At 38.6% G+C, this 18,959-nt stretch overlaps 2 long non-coding RNA genes across 2 annotated transcripts; one reads left to right on the top strand and one right to left on the bottom strand.

Moving 5' to 3' along the window:
* The first annotated feature begins 2,710 nt into the window (after positions 1 to 2,710).
* On the top strand, positions 2,711 to 16,998 carry LOC132050179 (uncharacterized). The gene is made up of 2 exons (XR_009413278.1): positions 2,711 to 3,881; positions 16,713 to 16,998. It is a non-coding gene; the product is annotated as an uncharacterized LOC132050179 (long non-coding RNA).
* On the bottom strand, positions 12,876 to 13,295 carry LOC132050178 (uncharacterized). Its single transcript, XR_009413277.1, has 2 exons — positions 13,213 to 13,295; positions 12,876 to 13,159 (listed from the first exon to the last, which is right to left on the bottom strand). It is a non-coding gene; the product is annotated as an uncharacterized LOC132050178 (long non-coding RNA).
* Positions 16,999 to 18,959: the final 1,961 nt, after the last annotated feature.

Genomic DNA, 18,959 nt, shown 5'->3' with positions numbered 1-18,959 from the left:
ACTAAGATTAAATCAATCCAAGAACTACCTCCTTCCAAAACCAAAAAGGAAGTCATGAGTTTCCAGGGAAGACTCCAAAACCAAAAAGGAAGTCATGAGTTTCCTGGGAAGACTGAATTATATTGGACGATTCATAGCTCAGTCCACCATCATTCTGGAGCCTATACTTAAGCTACTAAAGAAAGACGCACCCACAAAACGGATAGAAGAGTGTCAAGAGGCATTTGATACCATCAAGATACACCTATCCAATCCACCAGTTTTGGCACCTCCTAGACCCGAAAGCCCACTTTTACTATACCTGTTTGTTGTTGAAAATGCTTTCGGGTGCAGTCCATCTACTACTTGAGCAAGAAGTTCACTGCCTGTGAGGTATGATACATACTAGTAGAGTAAACTTGCTGCGCTCTGACATGGGTGGCCCGTAAATTGAGACATTACTTGTCTTTATACACCACTCACTTTATATTCAAGATGGATCCATTAAGGTATATCTTTCGCCAGCCTATGCCCATCGAAAAGTTGGCCAAATGGAAAATGCTATTAAGTGAATTCGACATTGTGTACATAGCACAAAAGGCCGTTAAAGGACAAGACTTGGTTGACCTGCTAGCTGAAAGTCCAGTGGATGAAGATCTTGAACCCCTCCACACTTACTTCCCGACGAAGGGGTATTAGCCATAGAAGAAGAGACGGTGGAACCATACACAGGTTGGAGATTGTTCTTCGAAGGAGCAGTCAACTATAAAGGCTTCGGAATCGGGGCAGTCCTGATATCAGAAAATGGGCAACACCATCCAATGGTCGCGAAGCTCAAATTTCGCTGTACCAACAACATGGCTGAGTACGAAGCTTATATTCTAGGCCTCGTGATGGCACTAGAATTTAGAAAAGCTGAGTTCCGACACACCCCAAGAGCCTAGAACGAGTTTGTCGATGCATTAACCACAATAGCATCAATGATCCAAAGGCCCTAAAAGCAGTCACATTAACCCGTTCGAGATAAGTCTGAAAGAAGAATATGCCTATTGTCCCCAAGTGGAAGAAGAGTGTCACGACCCGACTAGGGGCCATAATGGGTACCCGGAGCTGACTACCGAGCACCACTCACTAGACTATTCATCGTACTCAATCTGAACATATATATATATATATATATAAACCCCAAAACTATACATAGATATACATAAGCCCATACGGCTACAAAATGATATACAAAAATGTACACTGACATCATTATAGGACATAACTTACCCATGCGTACGTATCTACGAGCCTCTACTAGAGTACCAGACATAAGAACGGGACAGGACCTCGTCGTGCCCAAATATGTACACAAAAATAATATCTCAAAATAGCACCTCCGGAGTAATGGAGTGCTCCTGTAAATCTGCTGATAGCTCCTATGAATCTGGGTCACCTCCCTGTCTACCTGTGGGCATGAACACAACGTCCAAAGAAAAGGACGTCAGTACGAGTATTGTACTGAGTATGTAAGGCATAAACAACACTAGTACATTGATGAAATAAGGAGACATCAAGTAAGGAAGAACCTGTAATTGACTGCCACTTAAGACTGAATAATGCATGCTAACTTACTTCATAAACATCATCATATCATGTATGCATATATATAAGTTGCCCGACCATATAGGTACGGTGTGATCATCATTAGCCCACGTCTAGGTCTCCCGCGTCCGGGGTAACCATCTCATGCCGCCCACTAGTGGTGTCTGCCCATGCCATCTAGACATGGTGTATACGCTGCCCGCCTTAGCGGTGTCTGCCCGGCCATATAGGCGTGGTGTAATCTCATCATCATATACTTATCATGAATCATGCATAAAACTCAAGACAAACTGTAAATCTATCGAGGTGATGTAAGGTCGTGAACCCCCGATCCCATTATGGAGTATTCAAAAGCAATCTGCCTCACCTTGAAGGAACTAACATGATAAGGTGAGTGTAACAACAATAAGCCACATCAAGGGGTCATATAAGGATCATTAGCTTTATAGAAATATCGTATCATGAACTTTAGGATCTTTAATCTTAGGCTCATCATCATCGTTATCGTACTCGTAACGTATCTCTTATTTTTATCTCATAAGAAGCTCTTTTTCAATATTGACTTATAGTTTTCGGAATGTAAGAAAGTCATGGAGAGATAGGAAAAATCATGTCATAAGAATCATGCCTTAGAAAGGAGGGACTAGCCTTACATACCTTTTTCGTTTAGCTACTCTATCACTTGAACGTTCCCCTCCAATATTCACGTTTCTACCTTCAAGAGAGTTCGCACTAATATTAGATAATCGATAACATGACCATGCTTGAACTAAAGCTAAAGAAAATTGGGCAGCATTTCCTTCGTTTCTACTACTTTCTCCATATCATATCATCAATAATAACATTCATACTATCATAATCAATAACTTTCGTCAAGTTCGTCATTATCCAACTCCCACAATTCCCTCTCAAGGTCATCCATAACCATGACCATAGTACAACATTACATTCATCCTCATATAATGTTCTCCCATGTTCTTTGTAGACACGTAATTTTTGACCCTCGTCGAGTTGTTTTACATGATTTTTAACATTAAATATTTCTTTTCGGTTTAATCTTGCTATTCCGGAATTTATCTCATTTTTAGTTGTATTTTGTGAAAATAAAATAATAATTTAAAAAAAAAAAGAGTATATAGAGTCATAGTTAAGATAAAGAGAAAGTTTTCAAAAAAATATTTTTCTTTTTAACCGGATTTATATGTATAAGTTTTATTTTTTCTTATTCTAAAATTAGGTGGCTAAAATACTTATAAGTGTATTTAGATTTTTATTAAAACAAAGAAATAAAAAGAGGACCAACCAAAAAGTTCCACCTCATAAGATTCTTTCCAACAAACTAATTCCTCCCACTCCATTTTACAATACACGTTTTCATACACCTCACATATACACCATCACAGCTTGAGCATATTCCATACGTAGGACCCACTTGAATTTTTGTTGCTCACTACTCCACAATATATACATACACATCACACAAAAAGACAAGGACAAAAACAGATTTTAAATGGAAGGGGCAGACGTTTTTTCGGAAAGATAATAGGGGGTGGGGCCCACACAATTAAAAAAAAAAAGAAAAATGAAAAAAAGAGGGGACAGGCACGTGATTGAGGGGGCATGAATGATATAAAAACACACACACACACACATATAAGAAAAGGGACGGAGAATATTATAGAATAGTAGGGAGAGAGAAACGGATAGAAAAGAAAAAAAAAGAATATAGAGAGAGAAGGTGACAGACGGATCAAAAGAAAAAAAAAATATACTCAAATCATCATCTTCTTCATTACAATCACCATACCTAAACCACCGCAACCCACCGCCACCTCCACTATTTCTTCACCAGAAAACCCATAAAAACCAGCCCTGTTCCATTTGTAAACAAGAAAAAAAAAAGTATCATCTTCTTCATTTTTTTAATCACCCATTAAACCACCAAATCACCTCATCTCCACTGTTCCATCAACCAACACCCATAACCACCCTATAACCTTAAACCCGCCGGAAACCACCTTTAGCCCATCTCACCCATACCATTAAACCGCCGCCACCCTCAACGAACCACTGTTAAAATACACCAAAAACAGTCAACAATCAACCGTCAGCTCTTCGTCTCTATTTTTAGTTTGATTTTTCGGTAAGAATTTTTGGGTTGTGTTCGGGACTATCGATGTTGGATTCGACAATAGGCTGCTGTTTTGGGTTAATCGTGGGTTCAAGTTCGAGTTTTTCGTTGGTTTACGATTTCCGATCAGGCACTGTTTTATTCGAAGTTCGAATTTCAGATTCGTTGGTTTAACATTAGGGTCCATTTCTAATCTTGTTCCATCTTTAATTTATGGATTTGCCGCTACTGATGTTTTGGGTGAAATATCTTACTGATGTTTGTCCTTGTGATTAATGTGTTGATTTGGTGGTGTTAATTGCTTAAATATTTGTTTCATATGTTAATTGATTAAATTTTCAAACAGTACGTAATGTTTAATATTAGAGAATGATTAAGGTGGGGTAACTAAAGTTAACTGAGAGCGTTGATCAATTAGGCTAGGTTGGATTTAGAACGAAATCAGCAGCTTGGGGACAATAGGTAAATTTTTAGGTCCGTTTAATGGTTTGTGTATGTTCGCTTTTACTCGATTTTGAATATTATGTATTCATTTCCCGGGTGGGATGTCCCGGAAGAAAACTAATGTAAAAATGGTGGCCGCCCCATGGAGAAGACCCCGGATGTCGGGGATAGCTTGGTATAGTTTAGCATAGTGTGGTATAGGTTTACTTTCTCACATTTTTCTTTTATTTCGGGTTGTAGTAATTCAGACTTTATTTTTGGACTTTTCTTGTGTGCGTGCTTGTTTGTTTTATGTGAGTTTACTTGATTGAGTTTCCGCTTAAGCCAATACGAGTTAATTAAAGTGACCGTGATAAAACCACGGGACCCGAGGGATGCCTCACACCTTCCTCTCGGTCAATAAAATTTCTTAACCGGAATCTCTGTCGCTGATCAGTTTTAGAGTCAAACTTGTTTTGAAAGGGATATTGATTTCACGGTGACTTGGCACACCAAAACTCGATGCCAGGTGGCGACTCTGTTTCTCTAAATAAAATTCCTTTTCAAAGCACAATTTTCATCACTTTCGATTTGAAAACCCTTTTGAACTTAACATAAATAAATCATTTTTGGGGAAAAAAGGGGTGTGACAGCTCTGGCGACTCCGCTGGGGACTTTTAGAGTTTGAGCTTTACAAAAAATGACTCGTATTGGCTTAGTTAGAAACTTTTGGGTGAATGTTTGTTTGGTTAGTCATTTTTGCTTTATTTGCTAGTTTCCTGAGTTTATTTGTTTATCGTATTTTCATTGTTTGTTACCGCTTTATATCTGGCATCATTTGCATAACCCCCTAATTCTTTCTGCAACAAGTTTTGGAGTACGTTGTAAGTGTACACGACCTTTTTGAGAGTCACCCAAATTTTTAGGGAGGGGGCATTTCAAGCGTGGAGTAGGCAGAAAGCAAAGCAGCCGCTATCGACCACGTGCCCCCTCGAACAGCCTTGTTAGTGAGCCCCAGCCTAGGTCAGCCTTTAGGACACTATTATTTGCATCATATCATTTAGACCTAGCAGGACTCGATCCTTGATATCGTGTTCCTTTGTAGGAGACTTGTCCCAAAGTAATGTCAAAACTAGGCCCGCGGCCCAAAAAGGCATAAATCATCCTTTGTGCTATTTGTTGCATTGTGAGGGTAAAAAGGTCATTTGGCGGACTGATTTGGGGAGGAGTGTTTGAAAAGAAAAACGAGAAGATTAGAGAGTGTTAGTAGGTGTTGAAAAGGATTTCGTAGCTTTAGGAGTCTTAGTGTCTTCTTAAAAAAAAAAAAAAATTGCTTTCTTTCAAAAAAAAAAAAAAAAAAAAAGAGAGATTTTCCTATTTCTATACATTTTGTTCAAAAAAAAAAAAAAATCCAAAAAGATTTTACTTTGGTTACTTCTAAAAAAAAAAAAAGCGTTTTGTTAGTTTTAGTCTCTTTAGCATATGTCTTAGTCAAAAACCCAAAAAGATTTTATTTTTGATTTATTCCATGTTTTTGGAAAAAAAAAAAATAGAGCAATTTTTGTTGTTTTTTTTGAGTCAGGAGTCAATTTTTAAAAATGTCCTTAACAGTCTAATCGGGACGAACTACGCACACTTGATTCCCGTCTCTCGGGGCGACGATACGTAGGTAGCCCATATCAAGTTTGGTGATTTTTATTCAAAAATTCAAAAAAAAAAAAAAAAAGAGTATTTATTTTGTTTTGAAAAAAATCTAAAAAAAAAAAAGCATAAAAAGATTTTTCCTTTCGATAGTTTATAGGTTACCTTTGGTAGGAATTTCGAACTTAGAAAATCAAAAATATTTTCTTTTACTTGTCCTTTAGGATTCATTTGTTAGGAAATTCAAAAATCCAAAAAAATATTTTTGAGTCTTGTTTGTCTCGAAATTCAAAAAGTTACTCTATGTCCGATCTTGGCGAACTACGCAAAGATCTGATTCATGGATAACATGATGGGTAGGCAAAGTTTGTCATCGAGTTCGAACAATGCTTTATTTTGAAAGAAAGGGAATTTTTTATCAAAAAAAAAAAACAAGGAGAGAGAAAAGAAAAAGAGAGAAATAAATGAGCGGAGTCAGGAAAAATTGCAGAAATTGGAATGATGCCAAAATGACCCTATTACCCTCAAAATCATGTAGAAATGAAAATGGAACTAGGTGTATTAACACGTAATGTGATGGATGTATCTTTTGATGCCTTAACCCAAACATGTTTTGTCTTTGATTTATGATGCTTACCTCAGAAAGTGGTTGGTTTGTGGCACTCTGGCTAGTCACTCATATTATATCAGATCCAAACGAAAAACCACAATGGCTAACAAGGATACAGAGATTACTATTGTTGACCCAGCAAAGAATGTCGAGGAACAGGTTGTTGAACCCAATGAAGAGGTTTTGAAGTTGAAACGACAGTTGGCTGAATGTTACCAGGCCTGGGCACGTGGACTGCCTCCTCCCCCATTTTCCACCAATGACCCTGACAATCTACCACCACTATCATTGGCCCCATTCTCTACTACTGTTGATACTTCTCCACAGTACCCACCAGGATATGCCCCGTACCCCCACTATGCTAGCACCTCCACTATACAAGTTCCCGCTCCACAACAAAAAACCAACTCATATCCCGTACCACCCACTGTCCCTGCCTTTGTAGCTCCCCCTCCACCTGAAACCAATGCCTACACAGTTCGTCCACCCCCTGTACTACCCCGATCCGCTAGTGAGCCAGCATTCAACACTCAAGATATCTATTACTATCCTCCTGAGCCGACGTTCAAGGTGACTGATCCCTACGGTTACACCCATCAGCCCGAAATCCCTTTTGAAACTGAAATTAATGCCAAAACAGTGGAGCAGGAGGAAATCGCTAGGAGAATGAAGAGTTTGGAACAAGCTATGAAGAACCTATAGGGATTGGGAGGCCACAAGAGTGTTTCGTACAAGGACCTTTGTATGTTCCCAACTATCCACCTACCGCCTGGTTTCAAAATGCCAAAGTTTGACAAGTATGACAGGCATGGTGACCTTGTGGCCTATTTGAGGCGATATTTCAATCATGAGAGGTGCTGGGGGTAAACAAGAGTTTCTTATGGCCTATTTCGGAGAGAGACTGACAGGTGTGGCTTCAGAATGGTTCATTGATCAGGACATTGGTAAGTGGCACACTTAGGATGATATGGCCAATGAGTTTGTGCAACATTTTCAATACAATATCGACTTGGTCCCCGACAAAAAGTCTTTAATTAACCTGAAGAAGAAAAGTACAGAAACTTTTAGGGAGTTTGCTATTCGTTGGCGTAAACAAGCTGCTAGGGTAAAACCACCAATGAAAGAAGGTGAAATGGCAGAAACTTTCCTCCAGGCACAGGATGAGGCGTATTATCAACACATGCTCCCCGTAATGGGCAAACCGTTCATTAAGGCAATTAAAATGAGAGAAGTGATAGAAGAGGGAATTAAGACGGGACGCATTGTTAGTTTTGCGGCATTGAAGGCAACAACCCAAGCTATTCAAAGTTGTTCTGGGAGTTTTGGAGGAAAGAAGAAAAAGGAAAATATGGCAATGGTTATGTCTGGCCCACGACGAAGCCCGAGGGGACCGCCTCGCCTATACATCCACTCTCAACCCCAAACCTACACTCAAGATCCATATAGTCACCCACAACACTACTACCCTCCCCAAAACCCACAATACTCCATTCCTCCTCCTCAATATCCCATATACAACGCACAACCATATACCCAACCCCCTCCTTACCCGCAGTGGCGTGCATCAACCCCTCAAAATACCCTCCACCCCCACAGACTTACCAAGGCCCCTCTAGGTCCAACTTTCAGCCCAGGCCAGAATATAAGAAAGGGAACTTAGTCCCGGACAACTTCACCCCTATTGGAGAATCGTATGCCAGCTTGTTTCAGAAACTGAGGGCGTTGAACGTTTTAAGTCCAATTGAGGGAAGGCTCCCAAACCCGGCCCTAAGGAATCTTGATTATTCTCAGAAATACGCATATTGCTCTGACACCCCGGGGCATAATATAGAGAAATGCTGGTATTTGAAGAAGGCAGTTCAAGATTTGATCGATACAAAGAAAATTATAGTGCAAAATTCGGACACACCGAATATCAATCAAAAACCATTACCGAGGCATAATGAAACGAATATGTTAGAGTTAATCTACAGTAATGGAGAGACTGATGTTCCTTATAAGCCTATCATTAGGATCGAGACCAGTGTGGAAAAGTCAAGAATGTTGCGGATTCCACAAAAGCTGTGCCTTTGGGAGTAAATGACGTAACAGAAAAGCTAAGCAAGACAAATGTGAAGGAACCCATATTGATTGTGAAAGGAGTCTCAGATAGTAGCGGGGCAAGTCAGGGAAAACCCAAGTTGAGTGTGCCGGGGGTTCCAAGTAAGACTGTTTTTATTGTTAAAGGTGCGGTTTCCTCCCCTATTGTTATTAAGCCGGTGACTCAACTTTCGGTGGTTGATACCAAGATGGTCCCTTGGAATTATAAGCAGACTGTGGTAACATACAAAGGGAAGGAAGTCATTGAAGAGGTAGATGAAATAGGGGGTGTGACATTCTTAATATCATTTATAACATAATTATAGTCACAACATATCAAGAATCATGATTCATATTAAGCTACTACTCAACAATGTCACTATTCTCATGCTTGTAACCCATTTTCTATTTCCTTCCATAATCCAAGTCTTTCGACCCCTCAATAGTCTAAATAGCATGGAAGAATCATAAAACTCACCATTGATTGTGTAGAAGCAAGTTTTTGGATGATAATACTTCACTTGAAGAAAAACCCTAGCTTCAATCCACAAAGTTTTCTTGACTCCAAGCAACCCTAGAGAGCTTCTTGCACTTGATTCTCTTGGTTGATGAAGTTGATCCTTAATTTCTCTTGGATTCTTGTAGATGAAGTGTGGAGAGAGTTCTAGAGACTTCTTGAGGTGTGGAGAGAAAAATGAGAAATAAAATATGAACTTGGGGTCCTCTTATTTCAAAACATAAAAATCTGTCCCGACACAACTATACGGACACACATATGGTCCGTATAATTTATACGGTCTGTATGTGTGACCGTACATTAGTTCCAGTGGAGACTCCAATTCTGGGCAGCTTATACGGTCTGATATACAGGCAGTATCTTTTATACGGTCCGTATAAAGGACCGTTTGATTCTCAGTTCTCCGAAACTTGTCCTTAACGACTCGTTTGATCTCCAATCCTTATGGAACCTTCTTAACACTTGTTTAACACTTCATTAACAATCTCAGGGGAGTTATAACTCTTCTTTAAGACATCATTAAGTTCGCATTAACTCGGTTCTTAGCAAACCCCTTTTCAAAAAACGGCTTGTACTTTACATTATTTAATGAACTTCCTTCTCTTACCTCAAATGTTCGTGAAATCTCAATTAGATTCGTTAAGTAGCCTTTCTTACTTGTAGGAACATCATATACTCCTCACACCGTATTGGTCTATTTACTATGCAATGACATAGAATCTTTCGAGGTGTAACATAGAGCCAGATGGCAAACCATGGTACAATGATATCAAGATGTGTTTGGAGTAACGGGAATATCCCGAGGGCATAACAAGTGGACAAAAGAAAACCATCAGGAGGATGGCCAATGGTTTCTTTCTAAACAAAGAAGTGTTGTACAAACGGACGCCAGATTTGGGTTTACTCCGATGCGCGGACGGCATTGAAGCCACAAAACTCTTGGAAGTAGTACATGCTGGGACTAGTGGACCCCATATGAATGGATTCGTGCTGGCCAAGAAAATCCTTCGAGATGGATACTATTGGATGACAATGGAAAATGATTGCTGCAAGTTTGTGCAGAAGTGCCATCAATGTCAAATTCAAGGTGATTTAATCAAAGTGCCGCCGATTAAGCCCAATGCTATGAATTCACCATGGCCCTTCGTCGCTTGGGGAATGGATGTCACTGGACCCATTGAACCCGCCGCTTTAAATGGGCATCGATTCATTTTAGTCGCTATTTATTACTTCACCAAGTGGGTAGAAGCAACGTCACAAAAATCAGTGACAAAGAAAGTAGTGGCCGACTTTGTGTGAAACAACATCATATGCCGATTCAAAGATAACTTAGTCTATCATAACGGACAATGGAGCGAATCTGAATAGCCACTTGATGAAGGATATTTGTGAGAAATTCAAGATTACAGATCAGAACTCAACAGCCTACCGGCCATAGATGAATGGAGTCGTAGGGGCAGCCAACAAGAACACCAAGAGGATATTGAGAAAGATGACGGATAACTACAAAAGGTAGCATGAACAATTTCCATATGCTTTATTGGGATACCGTACCATGGCCCAGACTTCTACAGGGGCAATACCCTATTTACTTGTTTATTGTACAGAAGCAGTTATACCGATCGAGGTCGAGATACCGTCGTTAAAAATAATTCAAGAGGTGGAATTGGCCAATACGGATTGGGTCTGAGCTTGCTATGGGAAACTAACTTTAATTGATGAGAAGAGGATGGTTACCATATGCCACTGCCAACTATACTAACAAAAGATGGCGAGAGCCTTCAACAAACGAGTAAAGACTCGACTTTTTCAAATCGAGCAAATGGTCCTCAAAGGAATTTTCCCGCACCAGGACGAATACAAAGGGAAATTTTCCCCCAACTTCCAAGGCCCCTACGTGGTCCGAAAAGTACTCTCCGGAGGAGCAGTAGTACTAGCGAAAATGGATGGTCAAGAGTGGCCCAAACCAACAACTCAGATGCAATCAAACGCTACTATGCGCGAAGACAAGTTTTCAATTGTAATAGTATATTTTGCTTGTAATCAATATTTTATTCGCTTCCTTTGCTTGTAATCATTTTGTAATAGATAGAAAAAACAAAACAACTATTGTAATATGAATTACGCAATGACCTGACTTCCCCATAATGGGATACGCAGGCAGTCCATTTGGGACCCGGTCACATTATTAGTAAAAACCAAAACTCATTGACTTTTATTTTGAACTATGTTCGACCTGATTCCTGCTGCGACAGGATACGTTGGCGCTCTTTGGGCTCGGTCGCACCAAAAGAAAAACCCAAGAAACCCCTAGGAAGCCTCAGAGATAAGACTTCAAGAGGGATGCAAAGATCGCCACATGCCTAACTGGGGCAGAATTTTTGAGAGGATCTCAAAATTTGTGCCGCCAGCCCACTAAACCAATCCAGAGTCTCAAACTGGGCTTTTAACACTTTAAACCGGGGCAGGAATTTTGAGGTTTCCTCAAAATTTCCTACATCTTAGAAGATTCGGTGCAAGCGTTCGCCAGATAGATTTAAACTTGGGCGGAATATTTGAGAGGGTCTCAAAAATTCAGCACAAGGGAATGAGGAAGCCTCAGCCTGCAAGCAATAGAGAAAGACTGCTTCTCATTCGAAAGCACATGTCATGACAACTAATTTTTCAGCTTTTAAAGCAACGTATTTATTTTTTCATAAGTAGATGACTCCGTACTAATATTTTCATCAAATGATTTTTATACATAACGAAAAATAAATTCATCTTTCAAATACCAAGTCCAAAGGGGTTTTGAGTCCAGGAAAACCAAAGATACGGCAGTGCCGGCAACACGAATCAACTTTGATAGGGAACTAACCTTTTTCTGATACAGGTTCCCAGGTGGTCAGGAGGACAAACCATTTCTCTAACCTTGTTTTATGTGCAGGTAAAATGGTTCACCAAAAGAGATTGGGGCCACTACTGAAGACCGTATTTTCAAAAATAGCATGCCGCAAGGGCTAACAAAGGATTTGGATGCCATAAGGGAAAACATCTAGCCACGAGGGCTATAAGAGATTGGAATGCCACAAGGGAAAACATCTGGCCACGAGGGCTAATAAAGGACGTAAACGCTGTAAGGGAAAATATCCGACCGAGAGGATCACCACAAAGCAATACGGCATATTTGATAACGAGTGTCACAATCGGCATAATGGATGAAAGAAAGACAATTTAGCCAAAGGGGACATATTTGTCATTTGCATGATATTTTCTTAATTTCCATGAGGGCCATTACATATTTTTTCTTGTTTCCTTGAGGGCCATTCATATTTTCTTATTTGCCATGAGGGCCATTGCATATTTTTCTTGTTGCCATGAGGGCCATCCTATTTTCTTATTTGCCGTGAGGGCCTTTGCATATTTTTTCTTGTTGACATGAGGGCCATTCATATTTTCTTATTTGCCGTAAGGGCCATTGGATATTCTTTCTTGTTGCCGTGAGGGCCATCATATTTTCTTATTTGCCATGAGGGCCATTGCATATTTTTTTTCTTATTACCGTAAGGGCCATTAATATTTTTTTATTTTCCATGAGGGCGATTGCACATTTTTCTTGTTGCCATGAGGTCCATCATATTTTCTTATTTTCCATGAGGGCCATTGCATATCCTTTCTTGTTGCCGTGAGGGCCATCATATTTTCTTATTTTCCATGAGGGCCATTGCATATTTTTTCTTGTTGCCGTGAGGGCCATTCATATTTTCTTATTTGCCATGAGGGCCATTGCATATTTTTCTTGTTGCTCTGAGGGCCATCATATTTTCTTATTTGCCATGAGGGCATTGCATATTCTTCCTTGTTGCCGTGAGGGCCATTCATATTTTCTTATTTTCTATGAGGGCCATTGCATATTTTTTCTTGTCCCCGTGAGGGCCATCATATTTTCTTAATTGCCATGAGGGCCATTGCATTTTTTTTTTCTTATTGCCATGAGGGCCATTGCATATTTTTTCTTGTTGCCAAGAGGGCCATATTCATACATACATGCCGTGAGGGCCATATTCATACAAACTTCCTAGAGGGCCATATTCATACAAAATGCCGAGAGGGCCATATTCATACAAACACGCCGTGAGGGCCATATTCATACAAATGCCAAGAGGGCCATATTCATACAAACATGCCGTGAGGGCCATATTTATACAAACTACCGAGAGGGCCATATTCATACAAAATACTGAGAGGGCCATATATACAAACATGCCGAGAGGTCCATGTTCATACAAACATGCCGAGAGGGCCATATTTAGTCAATCACTGCCAGAAGGGCCATTTATACATCACTGCATCCTGTCAATACCTGAACCTTGAATATTGTGTGTATCCCTTGCCTTCTATCTTTAAAGCTGCATCTATGTCTTGTCTAAATATTTCATGACCTGATGAGTAGCCAAACTGGGCCTTCTGTAAAGTCTACATAATTGTTTTACTTGAATATAAGTTGTGTATATAGAAGGTATACCAATGTATACCAAACATGTACAAGCTCTGTATACCTAACGTATATATGAAACGGTATATCTAGTGTATATATGGTATACCACTTAGAAGAATTCCAAATTTTGTGGTTTGTGTATCAGGATGACATAATTTGGGCCTGGCTCCTATTTTACTAGCCATGTTAGACTTGTTTTGTTTCTGCTCATGTATCCTTCTACATTTTGGCCTCATTCCGCAGTTCTGTTTTACGTTTGGGCCAGTCTACACTTGTTTAAAAGGACTAGATTAAAATTGGGCTTTTGTTTGTATTGTTTGGCTTAGTATAAGGTCGATATTTCATTTTGTACTTTGTTTTATTTATATACATGAATTATACACACTTAATTATTTTTTACTTAGTATAAACATCCTCCAATCCTTATCCTTTTATGTGTCTCATGTAAAACAAACAACGGGTCACTCGGGCCATTCTCTGCATTTAAACCTGTTGGGCTAGAGGACCAACCCTCATTTTTTATCGATTCCGAATATGAAAATAAGGGAAGCTAATATATTGAAGTCTCAACCATGGGTAAAAATGGCAGAAGGCCCAGCTATGGGTGAAAATAGCCAACTGGTGGGCTTAGGTAGGCCCACCAACCTAACTCTCTATTTACATTCATTTTCATGTGTATATGTATTTGTAAAGACATGAAAAAATATTGAAACCCCTTATGCGTGTGTAGAACTTAGAAAGCGCCTACTATTTTAAGAAGTCACCTAAATCTTTCAAAAACTCGATTAACATAACAGTTGCATGAAATTTGACTCTTAATCCATTTCTTCAATGAATTTTCCAAAAAGTGGTGCGATATTGAATAAGGTTAAATATTTTCAAAAAAATTGATTAAGTAATAACTGATTTGGGCCTTCAGCCCTTTGTAGGACTTGGTAATAGAATAGCGGATACTTAAAACTGTTTCGGGCCTTAAAGCCCAGCTGTTGAAACTGAAAATTACTTATTGAACTTCTAAAAAAATGGAATTTGAGTCAAAAAATGAAGGAGTAATTTAATTGTTGTTTGGCGGATTATTTTGGGTTAAAACACTTCAATCACTTGGAACAAAAATTCTGGAAATTTCAGGATAAGGATTTGTGACCTTTTGGCAATAGAAATGGACTCTTTTGAATTTGGACTTAAAATGATTTTTTGAACTGTTCGGGCCGAGAAGCCCAAAATACTACGGACTGAAAATAAAGGGAATTCTATTTGCACCAAGTTTGAAGTATGATGGAATTTGGATTAGATTATGAGTTGACCCATATGAGCTTCAAATAAAAATGGAACTTAATAAAAACTTTCATTTCTTATGTATATGTATAAAATAGGAGATATACTCTATATTTTCTTATGTATATGTATAATAAAACCTATGAGTACTAAACTCATTTTATTAGGATTAAAATAGTAGTGACTCTACTTGGGAGAAATCCCGGGTGTGTCTTAGTCCGGTAATAAAGGGAGTTGAACACTTATACGGATTTTCAAACCCAAAACCCTCTTTTCTAAGGGGACTTTTTGCCGAAATTTTGAATTTATGATAAATGAATGACTTTGCAAAAAATTAAACCTTCTTAAGCAAATAAATACGTTAATCATACATTGAAGCTCGTAGGTCACCGTATTCTATGGATCCTTAATACTAGGGTGTTTAAAACCTTCCCTAGGGTCACTAGACCTCTTACCTCGAACTCTGGTCCAAAAAGATTTTTTCTCTTGCTTGATAAACCCTTTTAAATCCGATTTTCCTGGTTTTCCTTAAATAAATTAGGTGGTGACTCTAAAATACTAAAATCCAATTAGAGCACCAACAACCTCTTAGTAGCTTTTATGCGCCCGCATAAAAATGAACCGTAAAAGATGGCTACTCTACTGGGGATTTTCTAGGTTCTAACCATAAGGGTTTCAATCTAATGTGATTTTAACTATATTTATTTACTTATGTGTTTAAATTTCGCAATTTTAAACTGTCATTCATATCATATCATAACTTCGCCACTCTTGGTAAAACTTGGTTTCAAAGGGGACACGCGGGATCGCGGTCTAACCTTCACTAAAAAAACTCAAAAAACCCTTTCTTCGGAATACGTTGAACGTTAAGTTGGTGTGCGGTCACCCAACGTCCGACAACGATTCACCCCGAGTAGTCCGCTCGGGTCCAATGTCAATTCAAAAAATCCACTCTTGGATAAGCCTAGGATTAGAAGCCAAATCTAAAGATGAATTAGACTGGGGGGTTTGGATATTTTAGACGTATCTAAACCCGTTAGGAAGACTACCCGAGTCAAGTAGGTCTATGACCCGAAAAACACGGCATCTCATATTATGTGCTACTTGAAAACATGTAATGTGTCTATGTGTTAAACAATTGCCTTTTTTTTTGGGGGGGGGGGGGGGTTGGATTAACCTTAGCTTTTATTTTGTAGATGTCGGTTAATTTGGAATTCGATATGGTTCTTACTACACCGGACTTACTACATATTTGGTGGGGCCAAATGTCCCAAGAGGAAAAGAAGGGTATTTTATGTCAATTTGGAAATTTGACATCTATTATGACAATGACGGGTCGACAAGAGTTGATAGAGGTAATTATCGAGTTTTGGGATCAGGATAGAATGGTCATCCACTTCGGGAGTGATGTAGAGATAGCCCCTACCTTGGTGGAGTTTAAGGATGTTTTGACTAGTGTAGGTTCGGGACTAAAAAAGAGAAAGAAACCCGACCAAAATGCCTTAATCCCAGAAAAGCTCACCTAGCCATTCGGGAGGAAGAGTGGCCACTGCCGGGTTCGCCACCCGCAGTGCGGTTAATGCCTAGCTATTCAGGAGGAAAGATAGCCACCAGGAATCACATATTCCAATGTGGTGAGTTGTGATTAGGGAACCTCTGCGGTCATCCCTTCGATGTGATTGATTCTTAAGCCTATATTGGCAAGTGTGATATTCCTATTTCTTTCTTGAAACTGTTGTTGACAATCATGATCAAATTGAAATGCATATTTGAAAGTTGTAACTTAACAAGAGGCTTTATAATCAGTTTTGATAATTCTTATTGAGATACACAAGTTGAATAACTGTTTTTACATTGATTTCACATGGTTTTCAGAACTGATTTCTTTAAGTATCACTGTACTTGATTTTCATATTACTTGTTGTCCCCGAGGCACTCACTGAGTACGAAGTACTCAGGCATACCATTGTTATTTTTTATGGTATGTTAGGAAACGGAGAAGAGCAGGTTTTTGATACTTCAGGTGCTTAAGAAGGACTTGCTGTTGTTGCTGACTTGGTGAGCCCACATGTTCATTCGTGGGACACCCCTTAGCATATTCATTTATTATACTAGTTTTAGCGGGCTGCGTCCCGATGTGTCAGATATTACTCTTTATCTTAGAAGCTCCATAGCATACATTCTTGTGGGTAGATATTGAGTTTTGTATAACTCTTGGGCATGTGACATGCTTGATTAAGGTTTATGTTATTAAAGACTTCCGCTGATTTAATTCATATATCATGCTTTCGTTTGAATTTATTTTATAAACTTTTGGAGGCGAATATTGAACCTGGCGGGTTCAAGTGTTATTATTGCATATTTTAGGTTCTTCCGATGTTGTTCATGACGTCGAATGCCGGTGTTACACCCCGTACCTTGGAGAAGCACTGGTTAAATTTGAATGTAAGTATGTCGAGCTATGACTAGGTAAAATAACTTTGGATTGTGAGGAACGAAGCATTATTAAATATATTATTTAAGTAAAGGATGAATTATGATCTTGTAAGACGTAACCGGGAAGGACAACCTTGGAACCAAAGGACATGAACATTATCAAGTATGATTAATGATAAATATCATGTATGGAGAGTTTCGGAAGATTACGGGATCAAGCAAATCGAAGAAAATAAGTTTGACGAAAATTTGAAAAAAGTTGGCAGGATTTTGGGCAGATTTTTATTCAAATTTCGAGAGGTATATCTCCAAGTATATTAGGAGTTTTAAGGTGTTTCAGAAGCCTAAAATGAAGTTTGTCGAGTCTAGTTTCCAATACAATAAACCGCTCGAGTAGAGAATTATGGACGTTACAAATTAGGCTGACGAAGTAGAAACGCACCGCTGATGCAAGTTACTCGCATTGCTACAAAATTCGGTGATACAAGATTTCGACCCGAACCACACCTATAAATACCCCTCTAACCCATTAATTTTCATCATTTTTCACCATTTTCTCATCCCTCACACTTCTTGAGAGTTCTATAATTTTCCATAACTTTCCATAATTTTCTATAACTTTCCATAATCCTTCCTAACCTTCCATAATCTTCCAAAACCTTTCCATATCATCAAGAGACATCAAAACCTCAAGGAAAATTTATGGAAGATAATTGTTCTTATTTTTCTTCAAGGTGGTGATGAACTTGATCTTGGAAAGGGGTGAATAGAGTAAAGTTCTTCTACTATAAGGTATGATTTTCCTATTATTATTTACATCATTGAGATGATGTAAAGGTTTAGCAATTCTTAGAAAGGAAAGAATCATAGGAGAAAAATTATAAAGAGTTGAATTGAAGTTGATGGCCATGGGGTGAGTTTGAAAGAGAATTTTGGATTAATTTGAGATTAAATTGAATATAATTCTTTGATTTTGGTATTATGGATGTTGTTATGGTTGGTTGAGAAATTAAGAAAACATCGTGTGAGATATTTTATGGAATATATTGGTATGGATAATGATGTTGTTGATGTTGGTATTGTTGTTGTGTTGTTGGTTGCTGGATTATGATTTCGGGCTAGGCATATAAACAGGGAGATGCTGCTCGATTTTTGGCAGGATATAGAATAGTTTAATTGGAACATTTAACACAAGTATACGATGATGAGTCTAACGATAGTGTGAATCCTCTTGAATGTAGACTTACAAGCTCGGGCGGATAAGCGTAGGTAGTAGGAGATCGAACAGGTATGTTAAGGCTAGACCCTTTCTTTCCAAAGGCATGATTCCTTTCTTGTGAACCCATACATGTTTCCTAAAATGTCCTTATTCTCAAAAGCTAGAGATTCACGATTCTTAGAGTTCTTATGATGCTAAAGATAAGTATGTTTTATGATGACGATGATCCTATTTCTAGAAATTCCTATGTTATAATTCCCTACATATTTTTCATAACCTCCTTACTTCCAAAAGTTAGAAGTTCATGATTCTTAAAAGTTTCTTATGATGCTAAAGATGAGATGTTTTCTATGATGAGCATGATGATGATGATTTTAATCCTAGAAATTCCAATGCTTGTGATTTTAATGTTATTATAAGATTATTGAGCTTACTTCATGATTTCCTTGATTTTATTCATTGTTGTTGATCTCGCTTTATAGTAATTGTTCCTTCAAGGTGAGATATAGCGATGATGATTGTTCCATAATATAATCGGAGGCTACCGACCTTATGTCACTCCAATAGAGTTGTGGCTTTTAA

The sequence above is a fragment of the Lycium ferocissimum genome, chromosome 3 (genome assembly GCF_029784015.1).
Source record: "Lycium ferocissimum isolate CSIRO_LF1 chromosome 3, AGI_CSIRO_Lferr_CH_V1, whole genome shotgun sequence".
Lineage (NCBI taxonomy): Eukaryota > Viridiplantae > Streptophyta > Magnoliopsida > Solanales > Solanaceae > Lycium > Lycium ferocissimum.
This window is presented reverse-complemented; position numbering and strand designations above follow the sequence as displayed.